The sequence below is a fragment of the Aphis gossypii genome, chromosome X, assembly GCF_020184175.1.
Source record: "Aphis gossypii isolate Hap1 chromosome X, ASM2018417v2, whole genome shotgun sequence".
Lineage (NCBI taxonomy): Eukaryota > Metazoa > Arthropoda > Insecta > Hemiptera > Aphididae > Aphis > Aphis gossypii.
Genome location: NC_065533.1, coordinates 25,166,720 through 25,194,032, shown reverse-complemented (window position 1 = coordinate 25,194,032; position 27,313 = coordinate 25,166,720). Strand labels below are relative to the sequence as shown.

The window sequence follows — 27,313 nt, the reverse complement described above, 5'->3', positions numbered from 1 at the left end:
AGAAAATTTAAAATGAAATTGGTATGTTTACAATAAAATCATAATAACAGTTATTAAAAAATGGATTTTATTTTTTTTATATTTCAATTAATTGTTTAATTAAATAACTTATATTATAGTTTCTCTACATTTAATGCTTATTGTAATGCTAATAGTTTCAACTGTGTAAAATAAATTTGAATATTTTATTAGAAAATTTAAACTGAAATTGGTATGTCTACAATAAAATCATAATAACAGTTATTAAATAATGGATTTTATTTTTTTTATATTTCATTTAATTGTTTTATTCAATAGCTTATATTATACTCTCTCTACATTTAATGCTTATTGTAATGCTAATAGTTTCAACTGTGTAAAATAAAATTTGAATTTTTTATTAGAAAATTTAAAATGAAATTGGTATGTTTACAATAAAATCATAATAACAGTTATTAAATAATGGATTTTATTTTTTTTATATTTCATTTAATTGTTTTATTCAATAGCTTATATTATACTCTCTCTACATTTAATGCTTATTGTAATGCTAATAGTTTCAACTGTGTAAAATAAAATTTGAATTTTTTATTAGAAAATTCAAAATGAAATTGGTATGTTTACAATACAACCATATTATTAATTATAAAAAAGGATTTTATTTTTATTTATTTAATATTGTAATTTTATTCAATAAGTCATATTTTAGTTACTCTACATTTAACAATAGATTTTAAAGGTAACTGTTTCAAAAGTGTGTGATTAAAACCAAATGAATAAAATAGTATTCTGCTAGTTGTCTTTATCCTGTTTTCCACTCTTTATTTCCTTGTTTTTTGTCTTGTGTAATTGTGGATTGTTGCTGCTAGATGTTTCATTTTCTTTGTATCTGCGGTGCTGCTATTGACGTTTTGCTGGATTTATCCAGTTGTTTATCTTGACTTTCTAAAATGGAATACGATTAATTTTTGTTCCCAAATGTCCTAATTAGTTATTAAAAAGAGTTTACTCCCTTATTATTCATTCAATTTTATGTTCACTTATTTCTTTAGATTGAAAATTGCTGGAAAAATTAAGTTCACATTTGATAGGATGTAGGTGGTTACTATTTTAGTTGTTTCGGCGGTAATTCATAAGTCTCTCTGTATGTAGTGTTGGTATTTATTGGGATTCCTGTGTTTGTATTCCATGATATTACTATTCTATGATAAATACAATATAAGGATTTATTAAACTCGGAGATCACCAAAATCTAAATGGACATCTTAGGTTTTATGTTACGGGTCATGTAGCAAATAATTAAATAATATTCTGTTCATTACTTCAATCCTCTGTTCCACTGTGATGGGTTTGGGGTTTCCTTGTATTATGGTCCGTGTACTGGTTGATGGGTCCTGCTCAACAGTTTTTTTCCTCGATTACAGTTTTGTTATTATGGATTTTACTGGAATCACCCAGTTGTTCTTCTTTTCCATCTGAAATTAAATATGATTAATTTGTGTTCACTTACGCACCTTCAGTTAATTATATAGCTGATCAAATTATATACTTTAATAGTAGGGTTGTTAAATTAAAAACAGTCTTGTCCCTAATTTCTGAATAATATTATCCGCGTCCACGTATGTTAATGTCGTAAGAGCAAAGTACTATAGGTCTATAATCAACGACTGCAATAGAATACCATGTATCGGAAATAAACAAAACAATAAAAATATATTGAAATATTCTTACCATTTATTTATTTTACCTGTATTTCGCAATAACCGTTCACTATTGCTCATTCGGTGTTCGTAATTTTGACTGGTGAATTGCGTTTGTACAACGTTTTGAAATATATTATAGACGATCGATCAGGTACTGTCTCGCGAATCCTATAATATAATTTTTTTTCTTATTATTTATTTGTTTTTAATGTGACCGTGTCGGTTTTTTATTTAAAATATTAATATAATATACCCGTTGTTATCATTATCAGTTATCAGTTTATCACTAACTTATATCATAGTACCATAGCATTATTCTGTGCTATTACAAAGATATAGCTGGTCAGGAACAGTTGTAGTTCAGGGACCACGACTATAGATAATATATTATATAATATTCAATAACCTATATTATAGATTCTCTACATTTAATGCTTATTGTATTGCTCATAGTTTCAATTGTATAAAACGAATTTTGGATTTTATATTAGAAAATTCAAAATGAAATTGGTATGTTTACAAAAAAACCATGATATTAATTATAAAAAAAGAATTTTATTTTTATTCATTTATTATTATCATTTTCTTCAATAACATATATTATAGTTTCTATACATTTAATACTTATTCTAATGCTAATAGTTTCAACTGTGTAAAATGAAATTTGAATTTTTTATTAGTAAATTTTAAATGGAATTGGTATGTTTACAATAGGTACAAACACAATTATAGTTATAAAAAATTATTTTGTTTTTTTTTTTTTATTTATTTAATTGTTTTATTAAATAACTTATATTATAGTTTCTCTACATTTAATACTTATTCTAATGCTAATAGTTTCAACTGTATAAAATGAAATTTGAATTTTTTATTAGAAAATTCAATATGAAATTGGTATGTTTACAATATAATCATAATATTAATTATAAAAAAGATTTTATTTTTATTCATTTATTATTATCATTTTCTTCAATAACTTACACTATAGTTTCTAAACATTAAATACTTATTCTAATGCTAATAGTTTCAACTGTGTAAAATGAAATTTGAATTTTTTATTAGAAAATTCAATATGAAATTGGTTTGTTTACAATAAAAAAAGAATTTTATTTTTATTTATTTATTATTATCATTTTCTTCAATAACTTATATTATAGTTTCTCTACATTTAATACTTATTCTAATGCTAATAGTTTCAACTGTGTAAAATGAAATTTGAATTTTTTATTAGTAAATTTTAAATGGAATTGGTATGTTTACAATAGGTACAAACACAATTATAGTTATAAAAAATTATTTTGTTTTTTTTTTTTATTTATTTAATTGTTTTATTCAATAAGTTTTATAATAGTTTCTCTACATTTAATGCTTATTGTAATGCTAATAGTTTTAAGTCTGTAAAATGAAATTTGAATTTTATAGTAGAAAATTTTAAATGGAATTGGTATGTTTACAATAACATCATAATATTAAATATAAAAATTATTTTGTTTTTTTTTTTTATTTATTTAATTGTTTTATTCAATAAGGTATATAATAGTTTCTCTACATTGAATACTCATTCTAATGCTTATAATATCAACTGTATAAAATAAATTTGAATTTTATATTAGAAAATTAAAATGAAATTGGTATGTCTACAATAAAATCATAATAACAGTTATTAAAAAATGGATTTTATTTTTTTATATTTCATTTAATTGTTTTATTCAATAGCTTATATTATACTCTCTCTACATTTAATGCTTATTGTAATGCTAATAGTTTCAACTGTGTAAAATAAAATTTGAATTTTTTATTAGAAAATTTAAAATGAAATTGGTATGTTTACAATAAAATCATAATAACAGTTATTAAAAAATGGATTTTATTTTTTTTATATTCAATTAATTGTTTAATTAAATAACTTATATTATAGTTCTCTACATTTAATGCTTATTGTAATGCTTATAATTTCAACTGTGTAAAATGAAATTTGAATTTTTTATTAGCGAATTTTAAATGGAATTGGTGTGTTTACAATAGGTACAAACATAATTATAGTTATAAAAATTATTTTGTTTTTTTTTTATTTATTTAATTGTTTTATTCAATAAGTTATATAATAGTTCTCTACATTTAATGCTTATTGAAATGCTAATAGTTTTAAGCTGTAAAATGAAATTTGAATTTTATATTAGAAAATTTTAAATGGAATTTGTATGTTTACAATAACATCATAATATTAAATATAAAAATTATTTTGTTTTTTTTTTTTATTTATTAATTGTTTTATTCAATAAGTTTTATAATAGTTTCTCTACATTTAATACTCATTCTAATGCTTATAATATCAACTGTATAAAATGAAATTTGAATTTTTTATTAGAAAATTTAAAATGAAATTGGTATGTTTACAATAAAATCATAATAACAGTTATAAAAAAAAGGATTTTATTTTTTTATATTCAATTAATTGTTTAATTAAATAACTTATATTATAGTTTCTCTACATTTAATGCTTATTGTAATGCTATAGTTTCAACTGTGTAAAATGAAATTTGAATTTTTTATTAGTAAATTTTAAATGGAATTGGTATGTTTACAATAGGTACAAACACAATTATAGTTATAAAAAATTATTTTGTTTTTTTTTTTTTTTTTATTTATATTTGTTTTATTAAATAACTTATATTATAGTTTCTGTACATTTAATGCTTATTGTAATGCTTATAATTTCAACTGTGTAAAATGAAATTTGAATTTTATATTAGCGAATTTTAAATGGAATTGGTGTGTTTACAATAGGTGCAAACATAATTATAGTTATAAAAATTATTTTGTTTTTTTTTTTTTATTTATTTAATTGTTTTATTCAATAAGTTATATAATAGTTTCTCTACATTTAATGCTTATTGAAATGCTAATAGTTTTAAGTCTGTAAAATGAAATTTGAATTTTATATTAGAAAATTTTAAATGGAATTGGTATGTTTACAATAACATCATAATATTTTATATAAAATTATTTTGTTTTTTTTTTTATTTATTTAATTGTTTTATTCAATAAGTTATATAATAGTTTCTCTACATTTAATGCTCATTCTAATGCTTATAATATCAACTGTATAAAATAAATTTGAATTTTTATTAGAAAATTTAAAATGAAATTGGTATGTCTACAATAAAATCATAATAACAGTTATTAAATAATGGATTTTATTTTTTTTATATTTCATTTAATTGTTTTATTCAATAGCTTATATTATACTCTCTCTACATTTAATGCTTATTGTAATGCTAATAGTTTGAACTGTATAAAATGAAATTTGAATTTTTTATTAGAAAATTCAAAATGAAATTGGTATGTTTACAATACAACCATATTATTAATTATAAAAAAGGATTTTATTTTTATTTATTTAATATTGTAATTTTATTCAATAAGTCATATTTTAGTTACTCTACATTTAACAATAGATTTTAAAGGTAACTGTTTCAAAAGTGTGTGATTAAAACCAAATGAATAAAATAGTATTCTGCTAGTTGTCTTTATCCTGTTTTCCACTCTTTATTTCCTTGTTTTTTGTCTTGTGTAATTGTGGATTGTTGCTGCTAGATGTTTCATTTTCTTTGTATCTGCGGTGCTGCTATTGACGTTTTGCTGGATTTATCCAGTTGTTTATCTTGACTTTCTAAAATGGAATACGATTAATTTTTGTTCCCAAATGTCCTAATTAGTTATTAAAAAGAGTTTACTCCCTTATTATTCATTCAATTTTATGTTCACTTATTTCTTTAGATTGAAAATTGCTGGAAAAATTAAGTTAACATTTGATAGGATGTAGGTGGTTACTATTTTAGTTGTTTCGGCGGTAATTCATAAGTCTCTCTGTATGTAGTGTTGGTATTTATTGGAATTCCTGTGTTTGTATTCCATGATATTACTATTCTATGATAAATACAATATAAGGATTTATTAAACTCGGAGATCACCAAAATCTAAATGGACATCTTAGGTTTTATGTTACGGGACATGTAGCAAATAATTAAATAATATTCTGTTCATTACTTCAATCCTCTGTTCCACTGTGATGGGTTGGGGTTTCCTTGTATTATGGTCCGTGTACTGGTTGATGGGTCCTGCTCAACAGTTTTTTTCCTCGATTACAGTTTTGTTATTATGGATTTTACTGGAATCACCCAGTTGTTCTTCTTTTCCATCTGAAATTAAATATGATTAATTTGTGTTCACTTACGCACCTTCAGTTAATTATATAGCTGATCAAATTATATACTTTAATAGTAGGGTTGTTAAATTAAAAACAGTCTTGTCCCTAATTTCTGAATAATATTATCCGCGTCCACGTATGTTAATGTCGTAAGAGCAAAGTACTATAGGTCTATAATCAACGACTGCAATAGAATACCATGTATCGGAAATAAACAAAACAATAAAAATATATTGAAATATTCTTACCATTTATTTATTTTACCTGTATTTCGCAATAACCGTTCACTATTGCTCATTCGGTGTTCGTAATTTTGACTGGTGAATTGCGTTTGTACAACGTTTTGAAATATATTATAGACGATCGATCAGGTACTGTCTCGCGAATCCTATAATATAATTTTTTTTCTTATTATTTCATTTGTTTTTAATGTGACCGTGTCGGTTTTTTATTTAAAATATTAATATAATATACCCGTTGTTATCATTATCAGTTATCAGTTTATCACTAACTTATATCATAGTACCATAGCATTATTCTGTGCTATTACAAAGATATAGCTGGTCAGGAACAGTTGTAGTTCAGGGACCACGACTATAGATAATATATTATATAATATTCAATAACCTATATTATAGATTCTCTACATTTAATGCTTATTGTATTGCTCATAGTTTCAATTGTATAAAACGAATTTTGGATTTTATATTAGAAAATTCAAAATGAAATTGGTATGTTTACAATAAAACCATGATATTAATTATAAAAAAAGAATTTTTTTATTCATTTATTATTATCATTTTCTTCAATAACATATATTATAGTTTCTATACATTTAATACTTATTCTAATGCTAATAGTTTCAACTGTGTAAAATGAAATTTGAATTTTTATTAGTAAATTTTAAATGGAATTGGTATGTTTACAATAGGTACAAACACAATTATAGTTATAAAAAATTATTGTTTTTTTTTTTATTATTTAATTGTTTTATTCAATAAGTTATATAATAGTTTCTCTACATTTAATGCTTATTGAAATGCTAATAGTTTTAAGTCTGTAAAATGAAATTTGAATTTTATATTAGAAAATTTTAAATGGAATTGGTATGTTTACAATAACATCATAATATTAAATATAAAAATTATTTTGTTTTTTTTTTTTTATTTATTTAATTGTTTTATTCAATAAGTTATATAATAGTTTCTCTACATTTAATACTCATTCTAATGCTTATAATATCAACTGTATAAAATGAAATTTGAATTTTATATTAGAAAATTTAAAATGAAATTGGTATGTTTACAATAAAATCATAATAACAGTTATTAAAAAATGGATTTTATTTTTTTATATTTCAATTAATTGTTTAATTAAATAATTATATATAGTTTCTCTACATTTAATGCTTATTGTAATGCTAATAGTTTCAACTGTGTAAAATGAAATTTGAATTTTTTATTAGTAAATTTTAAATGGAATTGGTATGTTTACATAGGTACAAACACAATTATAGTTATAAAAAATTATTTTGTTTTTTTTTTTTTATTATTTAATTGTTTTATTAAATAACTTATATTATAGTTTCTCTACATTTAATGCTTATTGTAATGCTATAATTTCAACTGTGTAAAATGAAATTTGAATTTTTATTAGCGAATTTTAATGGAATTGGTGTGTTTACAATAGGTACAAACATAATTATAGTTATAAAAAATTATTTTGTTTTTTTTTTTTATTTATTTAATTGTTTTATTCAATAAGTTATATAATAGTTTCTCTACATTTAATGCTTATTGAAATGCTAATAGTTTTAAGCCTGTAAAATGAAATTTGAATTTTATATTAGAAAATTTTAAATGGAATTGTATGTTTACAATAACATCATAATATTAAATATAAAAATTATTTTGTTTTTTTTTTTTTATTTATTTAATTGTTTTATTCAATAAGTTTTATAATAGTTTCTCTACATTTAATACTCATTCTAATGCTTATAATATCAACTGTATAAAATAAATTTGAATTTTATATTAGAAAATTTAAAATGAAATTGGTATGTTTACAATAAAATCATAATAACAGTTATAAAAAAATGGATTTTATTTTTTTTATATTTCAATTAATTGTTTAATTAAATAACTTATATTATAGTTTCTCTACATTTAATGCTTATTGTAATGCTAATAGTTTCAACTGTGTAAAATGAAATTTGAATTTTTTATTAGTAAATTTTAAATGGAATTGGTATGTTTACAATAGGTACAAACACAATTATAGTTATAAAAAATTATTTTGTTTTTTTTTTTTATTTTATACGTATGTTATTGTCGTAAGAGCAAAGTACTATAGGTCTATAATCAACGACTGCAATAGAATACCATGTATCGGAAATAAACAAAAAATAAAATATATTGAAATATTCTTACCATTTATTTATTTTACCTGTATTTCGCAATAACCGTTCACTATTGCTCATCGGTGTTCGTAATTTTGACTGGTGAATTGCGTTTGTACAACGTTTTGAAATATATTATAGACGATCGATCAGGTACTGTCTCGCGATCCTATAATATATTTTTCTTATTATTTCATTTGTTTTTAATGTGACCGTGTCGGTTTTTTATTAAAATATTAATATAATATACCCGTTGTTATCATTATCAGTTATCAGTTTATCACAACTTATATCATAGTACCATAGCATTATTCTGTGCTATTACAAAGAATAGCTGGTCAGGAAAGTTGTAGTTCAGGGACCACGACTATAGATAATATATTATATATATTCAATAACCTATATTATAGATCTCTACATTTAATGCTTATTGTATTGCTCATAGTTTCAATTGTATAAAACGAATTTTGGATTTTATATTAGAAAATTCAAAATGAAATTGGTATGTTTACAATAAAACCATGATATTAATTATAAAAAAAGAATTTTATTTTTATTTTATTTATTATTATCATTTTCTTCAATAACTTATATTATAGTTTCTCTACATTTAATACTTATTCTAATGCTAATAGTTTCAACTGTGTAAAATGAAATTTGAATTTTTTATTAGTAAATTTTAAATGGAATTGGTATGTTACAATAGGTACAAACACAATTATAGTTATAAAAAATATTTTTTTTTTTTTTTATTTATTTAATTGTTTTTTCAATAGTTTTAAATAGTTTCTCTACATTTAATGCTTATTGTAATGCTAATAGTTTTAAGTCTGTAAAATGAAATTTGAATTTTATAGTAGAAAATTTTAAATGGAATTGGTATGTTTACAATAACATCATAATATTAAATATAAAAATTATTTTGTTTTTTTTTTTTATTTATTTAATTGTTTTATTCAATAGGTATAATAGTTTCTCTACATTGAATACTCATTCTAATGCTTATAATATCAACTGTATAAAATAAAATTTGAATTTTATATTAGAAAATTTAAAATGAAATTGGTATGTTTACAATAAAATCATAATAACAGTTATTAAAAATGGATTTTATTATTTTTATATTCATTTAATGTTTTATTCAATAGCTTATATATATACTCTCTCTACATTTAATGCTTATTGTAATGCTAATAGTTTCAACTGTGTAAAAAAATTTGAATTTTTTATTAGAAAATTTAAAATGAAATTGGTATGTTTACAATAAAATCGTAATAACAGTTATTAAATAATGGATTTTATTTTTTTATATTTCATTTAATTGTTTTATTCAATAGCTTATATTATACTCTCTCTACATTTAATGCTTATTGTTATGCTAATAGTTTCAACTGTGTAAAATAAAATTTGAATTTTTTATTAGAAAATTTAAAATGAAATTGGTATGTTACAATAAAATCATAATAACAGTTATTAAAAAATGGATTTTATTTTTTTATATTTCAATTAATTGTTTAATTAAATAACTTATATTATAGTTTCTCTACATTTAATGCTTATTGTAATGCTAATAGTTTCAACTGTGTAAAATAAAATTTGAATTTTTATTAGAAAATTTAAAATGAAATTGGTATGTCTACAATAAAATCATAATAACAGTTATTAAATAATGGATTTTATTTTTTTATATTTCATTTAATTGTTTTATTCATAGCTTATATTATACTCTCTCTACATTTAATGCTTATTGTAATGCTAATAGTTTCAACTGTGTAAAATAAAATTTGAATTTTTTATTAGAAAATTTAAAATGAAATTGGTATGTTTACAATAAAATCATAATTACAGTTATTAAATAATGGATTTTATTTTTTTTATATTTCATTTAATTGTTTTATTCAATTTTTTATATTATACTCTCTCTACATTTAATGCTTATTGTAATGCTAATAGTTTGAACTGTATAGAATGAAATTTGAATTTTTTATTAGAAAATTTAAAATGAAATTGGTATGTTTACAATACAACCATATTATTAATTATAAAAAAGGATTTTATTTTTATTTATTTAATATTGTAATTTTATTCAATAAGTCATATTTTAGTTACTCTACATTAACAATAGATTTTAAAGGTAACTGTTTCAAAAGTGTGTGATTAAAACCAAATGAATAAAATAGTATTCTGCTAGTTGTCTTTATCCTGTTTTCCACTCTTTATTTCCTTGTTTTTTGTCTTGTGTAATTGTGGATTGTTGCTGCTAGATGTTTCATTTTCTTTGTATCTGCGGTGCTGCTATTGACGTTTTGCTGGATTTATCCAGTTGTTTATCTTGACTTTCTAAAATGGAATACGATTAATTTTTGTTCCCAAATGTCCTAATTAGTTATTAAAAAGAGTTTACTCCCTTATTATTCATTCAATTTTATGTTCACTTATTTCTTTAGATTGAAAATTGCTGGAAAAATAAGTTAACATTTGATAGGATGTAGGTGGTTACTATTTTAGTTGTTTCGGCGGTAATTCATAAGTCTCTCTGTATGTAGTGTTGGTATTTATTGGAATTCCTGTTTTGTATTCATGATATTACTATTCTATGATAATACAATATAAGGATTTATTAAACTCGGAGATCACCAAAATCTAAATGGACATCTTAGGTTTTATGTTACGGGACATGTAGCAAATAATTAAATAATATTCTGTTCATTACTTCAATCCTCTGTTCCACTGTGATGGGTTTGGGGTTTCCTTGTATTATGGTCCGTGTACTGGTTGATGGGTCCTGCTCAACAGTTTTTTTCCTCGATTACAGTTTTGTTATTATGGATTTTACTGGAATCACCCAGTTGTTCTTCTTTTTCATCTGAAATTAAATATGATTAATTTGTGTTCACTTACGCACCTTCAGTTAATTATATAGCTTATTAAATTATATACTTTAATGGTAGGGTTGTTAAATTAAAAACAGTCTTGTCCCTAATTTCTGAATAATATTATCCGCGTCCACGTATGTTAATGTCGTAAGAGCAAAGTACTATAGGTCTATAATCAACGATTGCAATAGAATACAATGTATCGGAAATAAACAAAACAATAAAAATATATTGAAATATTCTTACCATTTATTTATTTTACCTGTATTTCGCAATAACCGTTCACGATTGCTCATTCGGTGTTCATAATTTTGACTGGTGAATTGCGTTTGTACAACGTTTTGAAATATATTATAGACGATCGATCAGGTACTGTCTCGCGAATCCTATAATATAAGTTTTTTTCTTATTATTTCATTCGTTTTTAATGTGACCGTGTCGCTTTTTTATTTAAAATATTAATATAATATACCCGTTGTTATCATTATCAGTTATCAGTTTATCACTATCTTATATCATAGTACCATAGAATTATTCTGTGCTATTACAAACAAAGATATAGGTCATGAACAATTGTAGTTCACGGACCACGACTATAGATAATATATATAATATTCAATAACTTACCTATATTATAGATTCTCTACATTTAATGCTTATTGTAATGCTAAAAGTTTCAACTGTATAAAATGAAATTAGAATTTTTTATAAGAAAATTCAAAATGAAATTGGTATGTTTACAATAAAATCATGATATTAATTATAAAAAAAGAATTTTATTTTTATTCATTTATTATTATCATTTTCTTCAATAACATATATTATAGTTTCTATACATTTAATACTTATTCTAATGCTAATAGTTTCAACTGTGTAAAATGAAATTTGAATTTTTTATTAGTAATTTTAAATGGAATTGGTATGTTACAATAGGTACAAAAACAATTATAGTATAAAAAAAATTATTTTGTTTTTTTTTTTATTTATTTAATGTTTTATTCAATAAGTTATATAATAGTTTCTCTACATTTAATGCTTATTGAAATACTAATAGTTTTAAGTCTGTAAAATGAAATTTGAATTTTATATTAGAAAATTTTAAATGGAATTGGTATGTTTACAATAACATCATAATATTAAATATAAAAATTATTTTGTTTTTTTTTTTTTATTTATTTAATTGTTTTATTCAATAAGTTATATAATAGTTTCTCTACATTTAATAATCATTCTAATGCTTATAATATCAACTGTATAAAATGAAATTTGAATTTTATATTAGAAAATTTAAAATGAAATTGGTATGTTTACAATAAAATCATAATAACAGTTATTAAAAAATGGATTTTATTTTTTTTATATTTCAATTAATTGTTTAATTAAATAACTTATATTATAGTTTCTCTACATTTAATGCTTATTGTAATGCTAATAGTTTCAACTGTGTAAAATGAAATTTGAATTTTTTATTAGTAAATTTTAAATGGAATTGGTATGTTTACAATAGGTACAAACACAATTATAGTTATAAAAAATTATTTTGTTTTTTTTTTTTTAATTATTTAATTGTTTTATTAAATAACTTATATTATAGTTTCTCTACATTTAATGCTTATTGTAATGCTTATAATTTCAACTGTGTAAAATGAAATTTGAATTTTTTATTAGCGAATTTTTAATGGAATTGGTGTGTTTACAATAGGTACAAACATAATTATAGTTATAAAAAATTATTTTGTTTTTTTTTTTTATTTATTTAATTGTTTTATTCAATAAGTTATATAATAGTTTCTCTACATTTAATGCTTATTGAAATGCTAATAGTTTTAAGCCTGTAAAATGAAATTTGAATTTTATATTAGAAAATTTTAAATGGAATTTGTATGTTTACAATAACATCATAATATTAAATATAAAAATTATTTTGTTTTTTTTTTTTATTTATTTAATTGTTTTATTCAATAAGTTTTATAATAGTTTCTCTACATTTAATACTCATTCTAATGCTTATAATATCAACTGTATAAAATAAAATTTGAATTTCATATTAGAAAATTTAAAATGAAATTGGTATGTTTACAATAAAATCATAATAACAGTTATAAAAAAAAGGATTTTATTTTTTTTATATTTCAATTAATTGTTTAATTAAATAACTTATATTATAGTTTCTCTACATTTAATGCTTATTGTAATGCTAATAGTTTCAACTGTGTAAAATGAAATTTGAATTTTTTATTAGTAAATTTTAAATGGAATTGGTATGTTTACAATAGGTACAAACACAATTATAGTTATAAAAAATATTTTGTTTTTTTTTTTTATTTTATACGTATGTTAATGTCGTAAGAGCAAAGTACTATAGGTCTATAATCAACGACTGCAATAGAATACCATGTATCGGAAATAAACAAAACAATAAAAATATATTGAAATATTCTTACCATTTATTTATTTACTGTATTTCGCAATAACCGTTCACTATTGCTCATCGGTGTTCGTAATTTTGACTGGTGAATTGCGTTTGTACAACGTTTTGAAATATATTATAGACGATCGATCAGGTACTGTCTCGCGAATCCTATAATATATTTTTTTTCTTATTATTTCATTTGTTTTTAATGTGACCGTGTCGGTTTTTTATTTTTAAAATATTAATATATACCGTTGTTATCATTATCAGTTATCAGTTTATCACTAACTTATATCATAGTACCATAGCATTATTCTGTGCTATTACAAAGATATAGCTGGTCAGGAACAGTTGTAGTTCAGGGACCACGACTATAGATAATATATTATATAATATTCAATAACCTATATTATAGATTCTCTACATTTAATGCTTATTGTATTGCTCATAGTTTCAATTGTATAAAACGAATTTTGGATTTTATATTAGAAAATTCAAAATGAAATTGGTATGTTTACAATAAAACCATGATATTAATTATAAAAAAAGAATTTTATTTTTATTTATTTATTATTATCATTTTCTTCAATAACTTATATTATAGTTTCTCTACATTTAATACTTATTCTAATGCTAATAGTTTCAACTGTGTAAAATGAAATTTGAATTTTTTATTAGTAAATTTTAAATGGAATTGGTATGTTTACAATAGGTACAAACACAATTATAGTTATAAAAAATTATTTTGTTTTTTTTTTTTATTTCATTTAATTGTTTTATTCAATAAGTTTTATAATAGTTTCTCTACATTTAATGCTTATTGTAATGCTAATAGTTTTAAGTCTGTAAAATGAAATTTGAATTTTATAGTAGAAAATTTTAAATGGAATTGGTATGTTTACAATAACATCATAATATAAATATAAAAAATATTTTGTTTTTTTTTTTATTTATTTAATTGTTTTATTCAATAAGGTATATAATAGTTTCTCTACATTGAATACTCATTCTAATGCTTATAATATCAACTGTATAAAATAAAATTTGAATTTTATATTAGAAAATTTAAAATGAAATTGGTATGTTTACAATAAAATCATAATAACAGTTATTAAAAATGGATTTTATTATTTTTATATTTCATTTAATTGTTTTATTCAATAGCTTATATTATACTCTCTCTACATTTAATGCTTATTGTAATGCTAATAGTTTCAACTGTGTAAAATAAAATTTGAATTTTTTATTAGAAAATTTAAAATGAAATTGGTATGTTTACAATAAAATCGTAATAACAGTTATTAAATAATGGATTTTATTTTTTTTATATTTCATTTAATTGTTTTATTCAATAGCTTATATTATACTCTCTCTACATTTAATGCTTATTGTTATGCTAATAGTTTCAACTGTGTAAAATAAAATTTGAATTTTTTATTAGAAAATTTAAAATGAAATTGGTATGTTTACAATAAAATCATAATAACAGTTATTAAAAAATGGATTTTATTTTTTTTATATTTCAATTAATTGTTTAATTAAATAACTTATATTATAGTTTCTCTACATTTAATGCTTATTGTAATGCTAATAGTTTCAACTGTGTAAAATAAAATTTGAATTTTTTATTAGAAAATTTAAAATGAAATTGGTATGTCTACAATAAAATCATAATAACAGTTATTAAATAATGGATTTTATTTTTTTTATATTTCATTTAATTGTTTTATTCAATAGCTTATATTATACTCTCTCTACATTTAATGCTTATTGTAATGCTAATAGTTTCAACTGTGTAAAATAAAATTTGAATTTTTTATTAGAAAATTTAAAATGAAATTGGTATGTTTACAATAAAATCATAATTACAGTTATTAAATAATGGATTTTATTTTTTTTATATTTCATTTAATTGTTTTATTCAATTTTTTATATTATACTCTCTCTACATTTAATGCTTATTGTAATGCTAATAGTTTGAACTGTATAAAATGAAATTTGAATTTTTTATTAGAAAATTTAAAATGAAATTGGTATGTTTACAATAAAATCATAATAACAGTTATTAAAAATGGATTTTATTTTTTTATATTTCAATTAATTGTTTAATTAAATAACTTATATTATAGTTTCTCTACATTAATGCTTATTGTAATGCTAATAGTTTCAACTGTGTAAAATAAAATTTGAATTTTTTATTAGAAAATTTAAAATGAAATTGGTATGTCTACAATAAAATCATAATAACAGTTATTAAATAATGGATTATTTTTTTTTATATTTCATTTAATTGTTTTATTCAATAGCTTATATTATACTCTCTCTACATTTAATGCTTATTGTAATGCTAATAGTTTCAACTGTGTAAAATAAAATTTGAATTTTTTATTAGAAAATTTAAAATGAAATTGGTATGTTTACAATAAAATCATAATAACAGTTATTAAATAATGGATTTTATTTTTTTTATATTTCATTTAATTGTTTTATTCAATAGCTTATATTATACTCTCTCTACATTTAATGCTTATTGTAATGCTAATAGTTTCAACTGTGTAAAATAAAATTTGAATTTTTTATTAGAAAATTTAAAATGAAATTGGTATGTTTACAATAAAATCATAATAACAGTTATTAAAAAATGGATTTTATTTTTTTTATATTTCAATTAATTGTTTAATTAAATAACTTATATTATAGTTTCTCTACATTTAATGCTTATTGTAATGCTAATAGTTTCAACTGTGTAAAATAAAATTTGAATATTTTATTAGAAAATTTAAACTGAAATTGGTATGTCTACAATAAAATCATAATAACAGTTATTAAATAATGGATTTTATTTTTTTTATATTTCATTTAATTGTTTTATTCAATAGCTTATATTATACTCTCTCTACATTTAATGCTTATTGTAATGCTAATAGTTTCAACTGTGTAAAATAAAATTTGAATTTTTTATTAGAAAATTTAAAATGAAATTGGTATGTTTACAATAAAATCATAATAACAGTTATTAAATAATGGATTTTATTTTTTTTATATTTCATTTAATTGTTTTATTCAATAGCTTATATTATACTCTCTCTACATTTAATGCTTATTGTAATGCTAATAGTTTCAACTGTGTAAAATAAAATTTGAATTTTTTATTAGAAAATTCAAAATGAAATTGGTATGTTTACAATACAACCATATTATTAATTATAAAAAAGGATTTTATTTTTATTTATTTAATATTGTAATTTTATTCATAAGTCATATTTTAGTTACTCTACATTTAACAATAGATTTTAAAGGTAACTGTTTCAAAAGTGTGTGATTAAAACAAATGAATAAAATAGTATTCTGCTAGTTGTCTTTATCCTGTTTTCCACTCTTTATTTCCTTGTTTTTTGTCTTGTGTAATTGTGGATTGTTGCTGCTAGATGTTTCATTTTCTTTGTATCTGCGGTGCTGCTATTGACGTTTTGCTGGATTTATCCAGTTGTTTATCTTGACTTTCTAAAATGGAATACGATTAATTTTTGTTCCCAAATGTCCTAATTAGTTATTAAAAAGAGTTTACTCCCTTATTATTCATTCAATTTTATGTTCACTTATTTCTTTAGATTGAAAATTGCTGGAAAAATTAAGTTAACATTTGATAGGATGTAGGTGGTTACTATTTTAGTTGTTTCGGCGGTAATTCATAAGTCTCTCTGTATGTAGTGTTGGTATTTATTGGGATTCCTGTGTTTGTATTCCATGATTACTATTCTATGAAAATACAATATAAGGATTTATTAAACTCGGAGATCACCAAAATCTAAATGGACATCTTAGGTTTTATGTTACGGGTCATGTAGCAAATAATTAAATAATATTCTGTTCATTACTTCAATCCTCTGTTCCACTGTGATGGGTTTGGGGTTTCCTTGTATTATGGTCCGTGTACTGGTTGATGGGTCCTGCTCAACAGTTTTTTTCCTCGATTACAGTTTTGTTATTATGGATTTTACTGGAATCACCCAGTTGTTCTTCTTTTCCATCTGAAATTAAATATGATTAATTTGTGTTCACTTACGCACCTTCAGTTAATTATATAGCTGATCAAATTATATACTTTAATAGTAGGGTTGTTAAATTAAAAACAGTCTTGTCCCTAATTTCTGAATAATATTATCCGCGTCCACGTATGTTAATGTCGTAAGAGCAAAGTACTATAGGTCTATAATCAACGACTGCAATAGAATACCATGTATCGGAAATAAACAAAACAATAAAAATATATTGAAATATTCTTACCATTTATTTATTTTACCTGTATTTCGCAATAACCGTTCACTATTGCTCATTCGGTGTTCGTAATTTTGACTGGTGAATTGCGTTTGTACAACGTTTTGAAATATATTATAGACGATCGATCAGGTACTGTCTCGCGAATCCTATAATATAATTTTTTTTCTTATTATTTCATTTGTTTTTAATGTGACCGTGTCGGTTTTTTATTTAAAATATTAATATAATATACCCGTTGTTATCATTATCAGTTATCAGTTTATCACTAACTTATATCATAGTACCATAGCATTATTCTGTGCTATTACAAAGATATAGCTGGTCAGGAACAGTTGTAGTTCAGGGACCACGACTATAGATAATATATTATATAATATTCAATAACCTATATTATAGATTCTCTACATTTAATGCTTATTGTATTGCTCATAGTTTCAATTGTATTAAAACGAATTTTGGATTTTATATTAGAAAATTCAAAATGAAATTGGTATGTTTACAATAAAACCATGATATTAATTATAAAAAAAGAATTTTATTTTTATTCATTTATTATTATCATTTTCTTCAATAACATATATTATAGTTTCTATACATTTAATACTTATTCTAATGCTAATAGTTTCAACTGTGTAAAATGAAATTTGAATTTTTTATTAGTAATTTTAAATGGAATTGGTATGTTTACAATAGGTACAAACACAATTATAGTTATAAAAAATTTTTTGTTTTTTTTTTTTTTATTTATTTAATTGTTTTATTAAATAACTTATATTTAGTTTCTCTACATTTAATACTTATTCTAATGCTAATAGTTTCAACTGTATAAAATGAAATTTGAATTTTTTATTAGAAAATTCAATATGAAATTGGTATGTTTACAATATAATCATAATATTAATTATAAAAAAAGAATTTTATTTTTATTCATTTATTATTATCATTTTCTTCAATAACTTACACTATAGTTTCTAAACATTAAATACTTATTCTAATGCTAATAGTTTCAACTGTGTAAAATAAAATTTGAATTTTTTATTAGAAAATTCAATATGAAATTGGTTTGTTTACAATAAAATCATAATATTAATTATAAAAAAAGAATTTTATTTTTATTTATTTATTATTATCATTTTCTTCAATAACTTATATTATAGTTTCTCTACATTTAATACTTATTCTAATGCTAATAGTTTCAACTGTGTAAAATGAAATTTGATTTTTTATTAGTAAATTTTAAATGGAATTGGTATGTTTACAATAGGTACAACACAATTATAGTTATAAAAAATTATTTTTTTTTTTTTTTTTATTTATTTAATTGTTTTATTCAATAAGTTTTATAATAGTTTCTCTACATTTAATGCTTATTGTAATGCTAATAGTTTTAAGTCTGTAAAATGAAATTTGAATTTTATAGTAGAAAATTTTAAATGGAATTGTATGTTTACAATAACATCATAATTTAATATAAAAATTATTTTGTTTTTTTTTTTATTTATTTAATTGTTTTATTCAATAGGTATATAATAGTTTCTCTACATTGAATACTCATTCTAATGCTTATAATATCAACTGTATAAAATAAATTTGAATTTTATATTAGAAATTTAAAATGAAATTGGTATGTCTACAATAAAATCATAATAACAGTTATTAAAAAATGGATTTTTTTTTTTTTTATATTTCATTTAATTGTTTTATTCAATAGCTTATATTATACTCTCTCTACATTTAATGCTTATTGTAATGCTAATAGTTTCAACTGTGTAAAATAAAATTTGAATTTTTTATTAGAAAAATAAAATGAAATTGGTATGTTTACAATAAAATCATAATAACAGTTTTTAAAAAATGGATTTTATTTTTTTATATTTCAATTAATTGTTTAATTAAATAACTTATATTATAGTTTCTCTACATTTAATGCTTATTGTAATGCTAATAGTTTCAACTGTGTAAAATAAAATTTGAATTTTTTATTAGAAAATTTAAAATGAAATTGGTATGTCTACAATAAAATCATAATAACAGTTATTAAATAATGGATTTTATTTTTTTTATATTTCATTTAATTGTTTTATTCAATAGCTTATATTATACTCTCTCTACATTTAATGCTTATTGTAATGCTAATAGTTTGACCTGTATAGAATGAAATTTGAATTTTTTATTAGAAAATTTAAAATGAAATTGGTATGTTTACAATAAAATCATAATAACAGTTATTAAAAAATGGATTTTATTTTTTTTATATTTCAATTAATTGTTTAATTAAATAACTTATATTATAGTTTCTCTACATTTAATGCTTATTGTAATGCTAATAGTTTCAACTGTGTAAAATAAAATTTGAATTTTTTATTAGAAAATTTAAAATGAAATTGGTATGTCTACAATAAAATCATAATAACAGTTATTAAATAATGGATTTTATTTTTTTTATATTTCATTTAATTGTTTTATTCAATAGCTTATATTATACTCTCTCTACATTTAATGCTTATTGTAATGCTAATAGTTTCAACTGTGTGTAAAATAAAATTTGAATTTTTTATTAGAAAATTCAAAATGAAATTGGTATGTTTACAATACAACCCATTATTAATATAAAAAAGGATTTTATTTTTATTTATTAATATTGTAATTTTATTCAATAAGTCATATTTTAGTTACTCTACATTTAACAATAGATTTTAAAGGTAACTGTTTCAAAAGTGTGTGATTAAAACCAAATGAATAAAATAGTATTCTGCTAGTTGTCTTTATCCTGTTTTCCACTCTTTATTTCCTTGTTTTTTGTCTTGTGTAATTGTGGATTGTTGCTGCTAGATGTTTCATTTTCTTTGTATCTGCGGTGCTGCTATTGACGTTTTGCTGGATTTATCCAGTTGTTTATCTTGACTTTCTAAAATGGAATACGATTAATTTTTGTTCCCAAATGTCCTAATTAGTTATTAAAAAGAGTTTACTCCCTTATTATTCATTCAATTTTATGTTCACTTATTTCTTTAGATTGAAAATTGCTGGAAAAATTAAGTTCACATTTGATAGGATGTAGGTGGTTACTATTTTAGTTGTTTCGGCGGTAATTCATAAGTCTCTCTGTATGTAGTGTTGGTATTTATTGGGATTCCTGTGTTTGTATTCCATGATATTACTATTCTATGATAAATACAATATAAGGATTTATTAAACTCGGAGATCACCAAAATCTAAATGGACATCTTAGGTTTTATGTTACGGGTCATGTAGCAAATAATTAAATAATATTCTGTTCATACTTCAATCCTCTGTTCCACTGTGATGGGTTTGGGGTTTCCTTGTATTATGGTCCGTGTACTGGTTGATGGGTCCTGCTCAACAGTTTTTTTCCTCGATTACAGTTTTGTTATTATGGATTTTACTGGAATCACCCAGTTGTTCTTCTTTTCCATCTGAAATTAAATATGATTAATTTGTGTTCACTTACGCACCTTCAGTTAATTATATAGCTGATCAAATTATATACTTTAATAGTAGGGTTTTTAAATTAAAAACAGTCTTGTCCCTAATTTCTGAATAATATTATCCGCGTCCACGTATGTTAATGTCGTAAGAGCAAAGTACTATAGGTCTATAATCAACGACTGCAATAGAATACCATGTATCGGAAATAAACAAAACAATAAAAATATATTGAAATATTCTTACCATTTATTTATTTTACCTGTATTTCGCAATAACCGTTCAATATTGCTCATTCGGTGTTCGTAATTGTGACTGGTGAATTGCGTTTTTACAACGTTTTGAAATATATTATAGACGATCGATCAGGTACTGTCTCGCGAATCCTATAATATAATTTTTTTTCTTATTATATTTTCATTTGTTTTTAAAGTGACTGTGTCGGTGTGAAGAAGTTGTTGATGATGCTTTTGAACAAACTAAAGTTTTATTAAGAACACCATCTAAATATATAGGTAAAAATAAAATGATGTACACAGCATCTCCACAAAAATATATTGCTAAGTCAACTCCTACCAAGTTATTTAAGAAAATTAAGTTATTGCAGCAAAAAGTCAGGAGACAAAACAAAGTTATTAATAACTTAAAAGACTTATTAAAAAATTTAACAAATAAAGGTATGCTTAATTCAGAATATGAAGATATTTTGTTAGATAAGTTTGATGGAATGTCGAAAGAACTATTTAAGAACCAGCTTAAAAACTTAGAATGTAAGGCTAAAGGTCGACGCTATAGTACTGATATAAAAGAATTTGCACTTACGCTTCATTATTATTCGCCTAAAGCTTATGAATTTTGCCGGTTAGTTGGTAACACGCACTGCTTAGTACTTATTATAGTAAAATAATATATTATTATTATATTATTAATTCATAATTATTTATGTATTTTCTAGATCCATCCTAAAGTTGCCTCATATATCAGCTATACGAAACTGGACCAGCTCAATTAATGGAAACCCTGGATTTTTAAGTGAAGTTTTGTCATGTCTTAAAAATTTATCAGCTGTTGATAAATATTGCAATTTAGTGTTTGATGCAATGGCCATAAAAAAACAAATTGTATGGGATAAAAAACTTGATAAATTTGTTGGTTTCTCTGATTATGGAAATGAATTAGATTTGGAAGGAAATAATACGCCAGCAACTGAGGTCCTAGTTTTCATGTTGGTCAGCTTGAATGGGAAATGGAAATGTCCTGTAGGTTATTTTTTTCAAAATAAAATAAATAGTTCAACTCAAGCAGAGCTTATAAAAACAGCTTTAACAGTCACACATGATGCAGGTCTTAGAGTTTGGGGTATAACATGTGATGGGGCATTTGTTAATTTTTCAACAATGAAAATTTTAGGATGTGAGTTTGAAAATATAGATGCCTATGATAATATAAAATGTTGGATTGATCATCCTGTTTCTGGAGAAAAGGTTTTTTTTGTGCCAGATGCCTGTCACATGCTAAAGTTAGCCAGAAACACTCTAGGAAATGCGAGAGTATTATTATCAGCCGAAGGAGCAATTAATTGGAATTATTTTGAAAAATTATACGAAGTTCAAACAAATCTTACATTAAAGTTAGCCAATAAAATAAACCAAAATCATATTATGTGGCATCAGAATAAAATGAAGGTTAAGTTAGCAGCACAATTGTTAAGTAGTTCTACAGCAGATGCGTTACTTTTTTTAAAAGATATTTGTATGCAAGGGTTTCAAAATATAGATGCAACAGTTAAATTTTGTCGCACTATAGATCATATTTTTGATTTTTTAAACTCCAGAAATCCTTTTGGTAAAGGAGTTAAATCCCCCATTACCACTTCAAACATTTCAAATTTAGAGTCTGTTATTATACCATTAGTAAACTATTTATTTACGTTAAAAGTAAAAAATAAAAATAACACTATAAGTTTTATATACCAAACGGCTAAAAAATCATTTGTAATTGGTTTTGCAGTAGCCATTAAGTCATTATTTTCAATAGCTAAGTTAGTATTTAATCAAAATCCACTTTATAAATATATATTAACTTATAAGTGCTCACAGGATCATATTGAAATTTTATTTGCTCGATTCAGACAAAGATTTGGAGCGAATAATAATCCTAACGTATTACAATTTAAAGTTGCCCTCAAACAAATACTATTAAAAAATGCAATAAAATGTAAAACAAATGGTAACTGTAACAGTTTTGATGATGATGTTTTTGGGGCACTGCTTGAGTTTAAATGGAATAAAAAAAAAGATAATTCCAGTGAATTAAATTTTGAAACTATCGATGAAATTGATCAGGAAACATTGAATAGAAATATCCTACTTAATTGTACTAATTCATCCATGAGTGAGGCTAAACAAAACATTCTTTATTATATTACAGGGTATGTAGTTCGTAAAATTTCAAAACATATTGATTGTGTTAGTTGCATCCAATCATTACTTTTAAGTCAAACTTCTATTGACCATAATTATCCTATACCTCAGTTGTATACTAAATTAACTTCTTTCAAAAATCTTGGTGGCTTATTTTTATCTTCAGAGAGTTCGTTTAAAGTTATTACAGAGGCAGAGAAATATTATTTGTATTTAACTAATAACTAAAAAATATCAATGTACCCAATTTACAAAAAAAAATTATTTTTTATGTTATTAATAAATTTGCATTGGATTTTAATATTTTTAATAGCTTAAATTGTGAAAATGTAGGTTTATTAGACAGACCTCATAAAATATTTTTAATCACCCATCTTGTAAAGAGATTTTTAAGCGTTAGATTGCAATCATACGGTAAGCAATTTTCTAGTGACGTTTTAAATACGGTCAGTCAAAGACAGAAACTAACAAAAACAATATATTTTATAATCAGTAATGTATATTGTAGTATATATTATGTATTATTATACTACTATTATTATATTATTATTAATTTAATAATAATATGTATTGTATATTTTTATACTTGTTCAATGCTATTTTATGCAATATTTTTACTTTGTTTTTCTCTTTTGTTTTACTTTGGTTTGTAATTCTGTTGTTATTTAATAAAATATACAAAAATAATATGCATTTATTTAAAAAAATGTTTTTTAATATTGACATAATAGACATTAGCCAGAATATTATAAGATTGTTATCATGTTGTGTTGATAAGACAATTATGTAAACATTGACCTACACGCATATGGCGGCTAACTTCAATGTTTGATAGCTTGTTAGCTATCTAGTATTTTATATCTGTGGCTATTACAAAGATATAGGTCATGAACAGTTGTAGTTCACGGACCACGACTATAGATAATATATGTAATAATATTATCTTAAGCCGTGTCACGAACTAAGATTATATTATAGTTTAATATGCTGTACACGTCTGCCCTATAGTGATTACTGATTACCGTCGGCCGATTTTCGGACCGTACTTAGATCTTATACTATATTATTGTATATTATATTATTATGATCTAAGAGACCGTACACCGCGCCGTGGCGATAGTGGACGATCGCCAACGGGCAACTAGCGAGACATTCCGCTAGAGTGCACTGCAGTGACCGTTTAATCGACGCGGATAAAGTTCATAATAATATGATGTACCGCGCGATTGCTCGGCGTCGGCCGCCACAAAGTCGCGGCGGCGCTCGTCTCTTCCGGCTAGGTTCCTGGTACACGAGTAGGACATCAAAAGACGCCGACGGTCCCACAATACTGTTATAATATAATCGTTATAATATAATTATAAATTATAATAATATTATAACGTTCAGAAACATAATATTGTTATAATATAATTATAAATTATAGTTATATTATAACGTTCAGAAACACTGCTGTTCAGCAATCGCCGTCATCGTATTATTTTATTCCCTGTGGTGTAACTTTTAATAACAATAATAGTAATAACTACAACAATACCCATAGTTGTTATTACTGCCAACATATTAATATTGAGTTGTTGTTGATTCTGTCGTTGGTCTCGTCGCGAGCGAAGCCGGTTGAGGGCGGTTGGACAGACGGGGCCTGCAAGTAGTTGTCAGAGGCGTATTTAGGCACGGCTTGCTCGGTCAAGTATACAGACAAGTGAAAGGGCCCGGAATCGATCAGCCTTGGGCAGGTTACCATGACCCTCAAGTGTCTTGCTGTAACCCCGAAATCATAATAAAGAATAGGAACCTATGCGGCGGAGTTACCGTAATATTGCGGCCCGGAGAGCTCGGACGTGTTCCGCGACGGCGAGTGCGCGCCGACAGAAAATCACGGCGGCATCGTCGTCTCCGACTAGGCTCCTGGTACAGAACTCTGTCGTTGATCCTCTTCCCCCAAAAAAAACGAACTAATACCGGATCAGATTATCGGATTATCAGATTATCGGACATCCGGGACGCGGTACTCCGTCGCGGCGGTCGGCGATAAGTCGGTAAAGAATATTACGTACATATCGGCGCATTATCCTCGTTAGCTCGACCACATCACCCGTGTACGGACGAGGAGAGGCGCAGTCGTTGAACTACAGTTCGATGGGCGCAGCCGTCGTTGAACTACAGTTCGATGGGCGCAGCCGTCGTTGAACTATAGTTCGACGGGCACGGGCGTTGTAGCACCGTGTCACACGGATGGAGTTCTGTCGCGGCGGCGGTACAATTCAGATCGCGTCCACAGGCGGCGTTACAGTCGTACAAAATCACAAAATTCCGCGCGCAGGCAGCTGTCGATCTGCCGTGATCTGTTATCACGATAGAAAAATACCGTTGTTGATGAAGCAAAATAAACGTTTGTTTTTGTATTAATATTATTGTTTGTTATCTTACTATTCGAGCTCACTTAGGCAGTAGCCAGTAGGTATATTTATACTGTTTTAGTATTGAAAAATCTGATAGATACTGATTTTATCAATAGCTTAATTATAGTAATATTAAAATAAAATAAAATTAGGTACTGAATGCCGAAATTGTACATTGTTCGTCACAACATTTATTATTTATACATAAGTCTCTATAATATTTTAGCATGAAGTGTGTATTCAATATAATGTATTGGATAAGTTTAATGTTTAAAATTACCCACTTTTCTCATAATCTTTATTTTTTTTTTTTTATCTAATTTTTGGCATTTAATTAAATGATAATCCGTATTTTAATTATTAGGTACTCGCCAACCGAAATTCCCTGTTTTTATAAATGCACGTAGAAATGTTTATAGGAGTTCTCCGCATTCTGATAATATATATAACATATATTATTATAACCATTACGGCATTACGGCTAAAGTCCGAAACATGGCTTAGGTGCACATTATCCGTACCGGTTGGATAACCGATAAAGTAAACATGTCTGCATGTTTGTATAATATAATATAATCCAATACAATGCAGAATAATGAAAATTAATTGGTTCCAAAGTTAATTGGGAAAATAATATGATACGCAATCTAATAACATAAAAATATAAAATATAAATCACGGCATCACGCCAAGGTCGCCAAAATGTACGGGCCGGAAGCGTATAATATTATAGCGTATAACAACTAACAAGTATACGCGCGAACGGTCACCTGTTGCTTCGTAGCGCTCGCACACACCGACCGACCCGTGTAAAATGTGTATACGTGCATAGTAGCGACTCAGAGGAAGCGGACGAGGTCCGTGTATGTGGTGTGTATGTGTGAGAGTATTCTTAACTGCTAAACGGATAGGTAACTCTGGTGAAAATGGTAATCCAGACGTAGTATTGGTAAAAATTATTAGCATAATAAAATATAAAAAATTACGGCCCTTTTGGCACGACAAATAAAAATGTATAATTCGAGATGCCGGTTCGGCACAATCGTTAAGGACGATAATTATTATAATACCAAATTAATACCAACGATAAAATATTTAAAATGATAACATAAAAATAACTCACAGTTTTGAGGATCGCAGACTGGCCAGCTGGTCCCCTAAATCCATTATAAATAATTCAC

General features: G+C 23.7%; 1 long non-coding RNA gene across 21 annotated transcripts; it reads right to left on the bottom strand.

Annotated features, from left to right (window-relative positions):
• Positions 1-608: 608 nt before the first annotated feature.
• LOC126552204 (uncharacterized) lies at positions 609-27,313 on the bottom strand. 21 transcript variants are annotated; one of them, XR_007606047.1, is made up of 5 exons: positions 27,256-27,313; positions 11,429-11,552; positions 1,529-1,646; positions 1,302-1,454; positions 609-1,181 (listed from the first exon to the last, which is right to left on the bottom strand). It is a non-coding gene; the product is annotated as an uncharacterized LOC126552204 (long non-coding RNA). The 21 variants fall into 21 exon arrangements; XR_007606051.1 differs by lacking the exons at positions 1,529-1,646; positions 11,429-11,552; positions 27,256-27,313 and adding exons at positions 5,959-6,076; positions 17,867-18,233 and having other exon boundaries at positions 611-1,181; XR_007606054.1 differs by lacking the exons at positions 1,529-1,646; positions 11,429-11,552; positions 27,256-27,313 and adding exons at positions 5,959-6,076; positions 17,883-18,227 and having other exon boundaries at positions 611-1,181.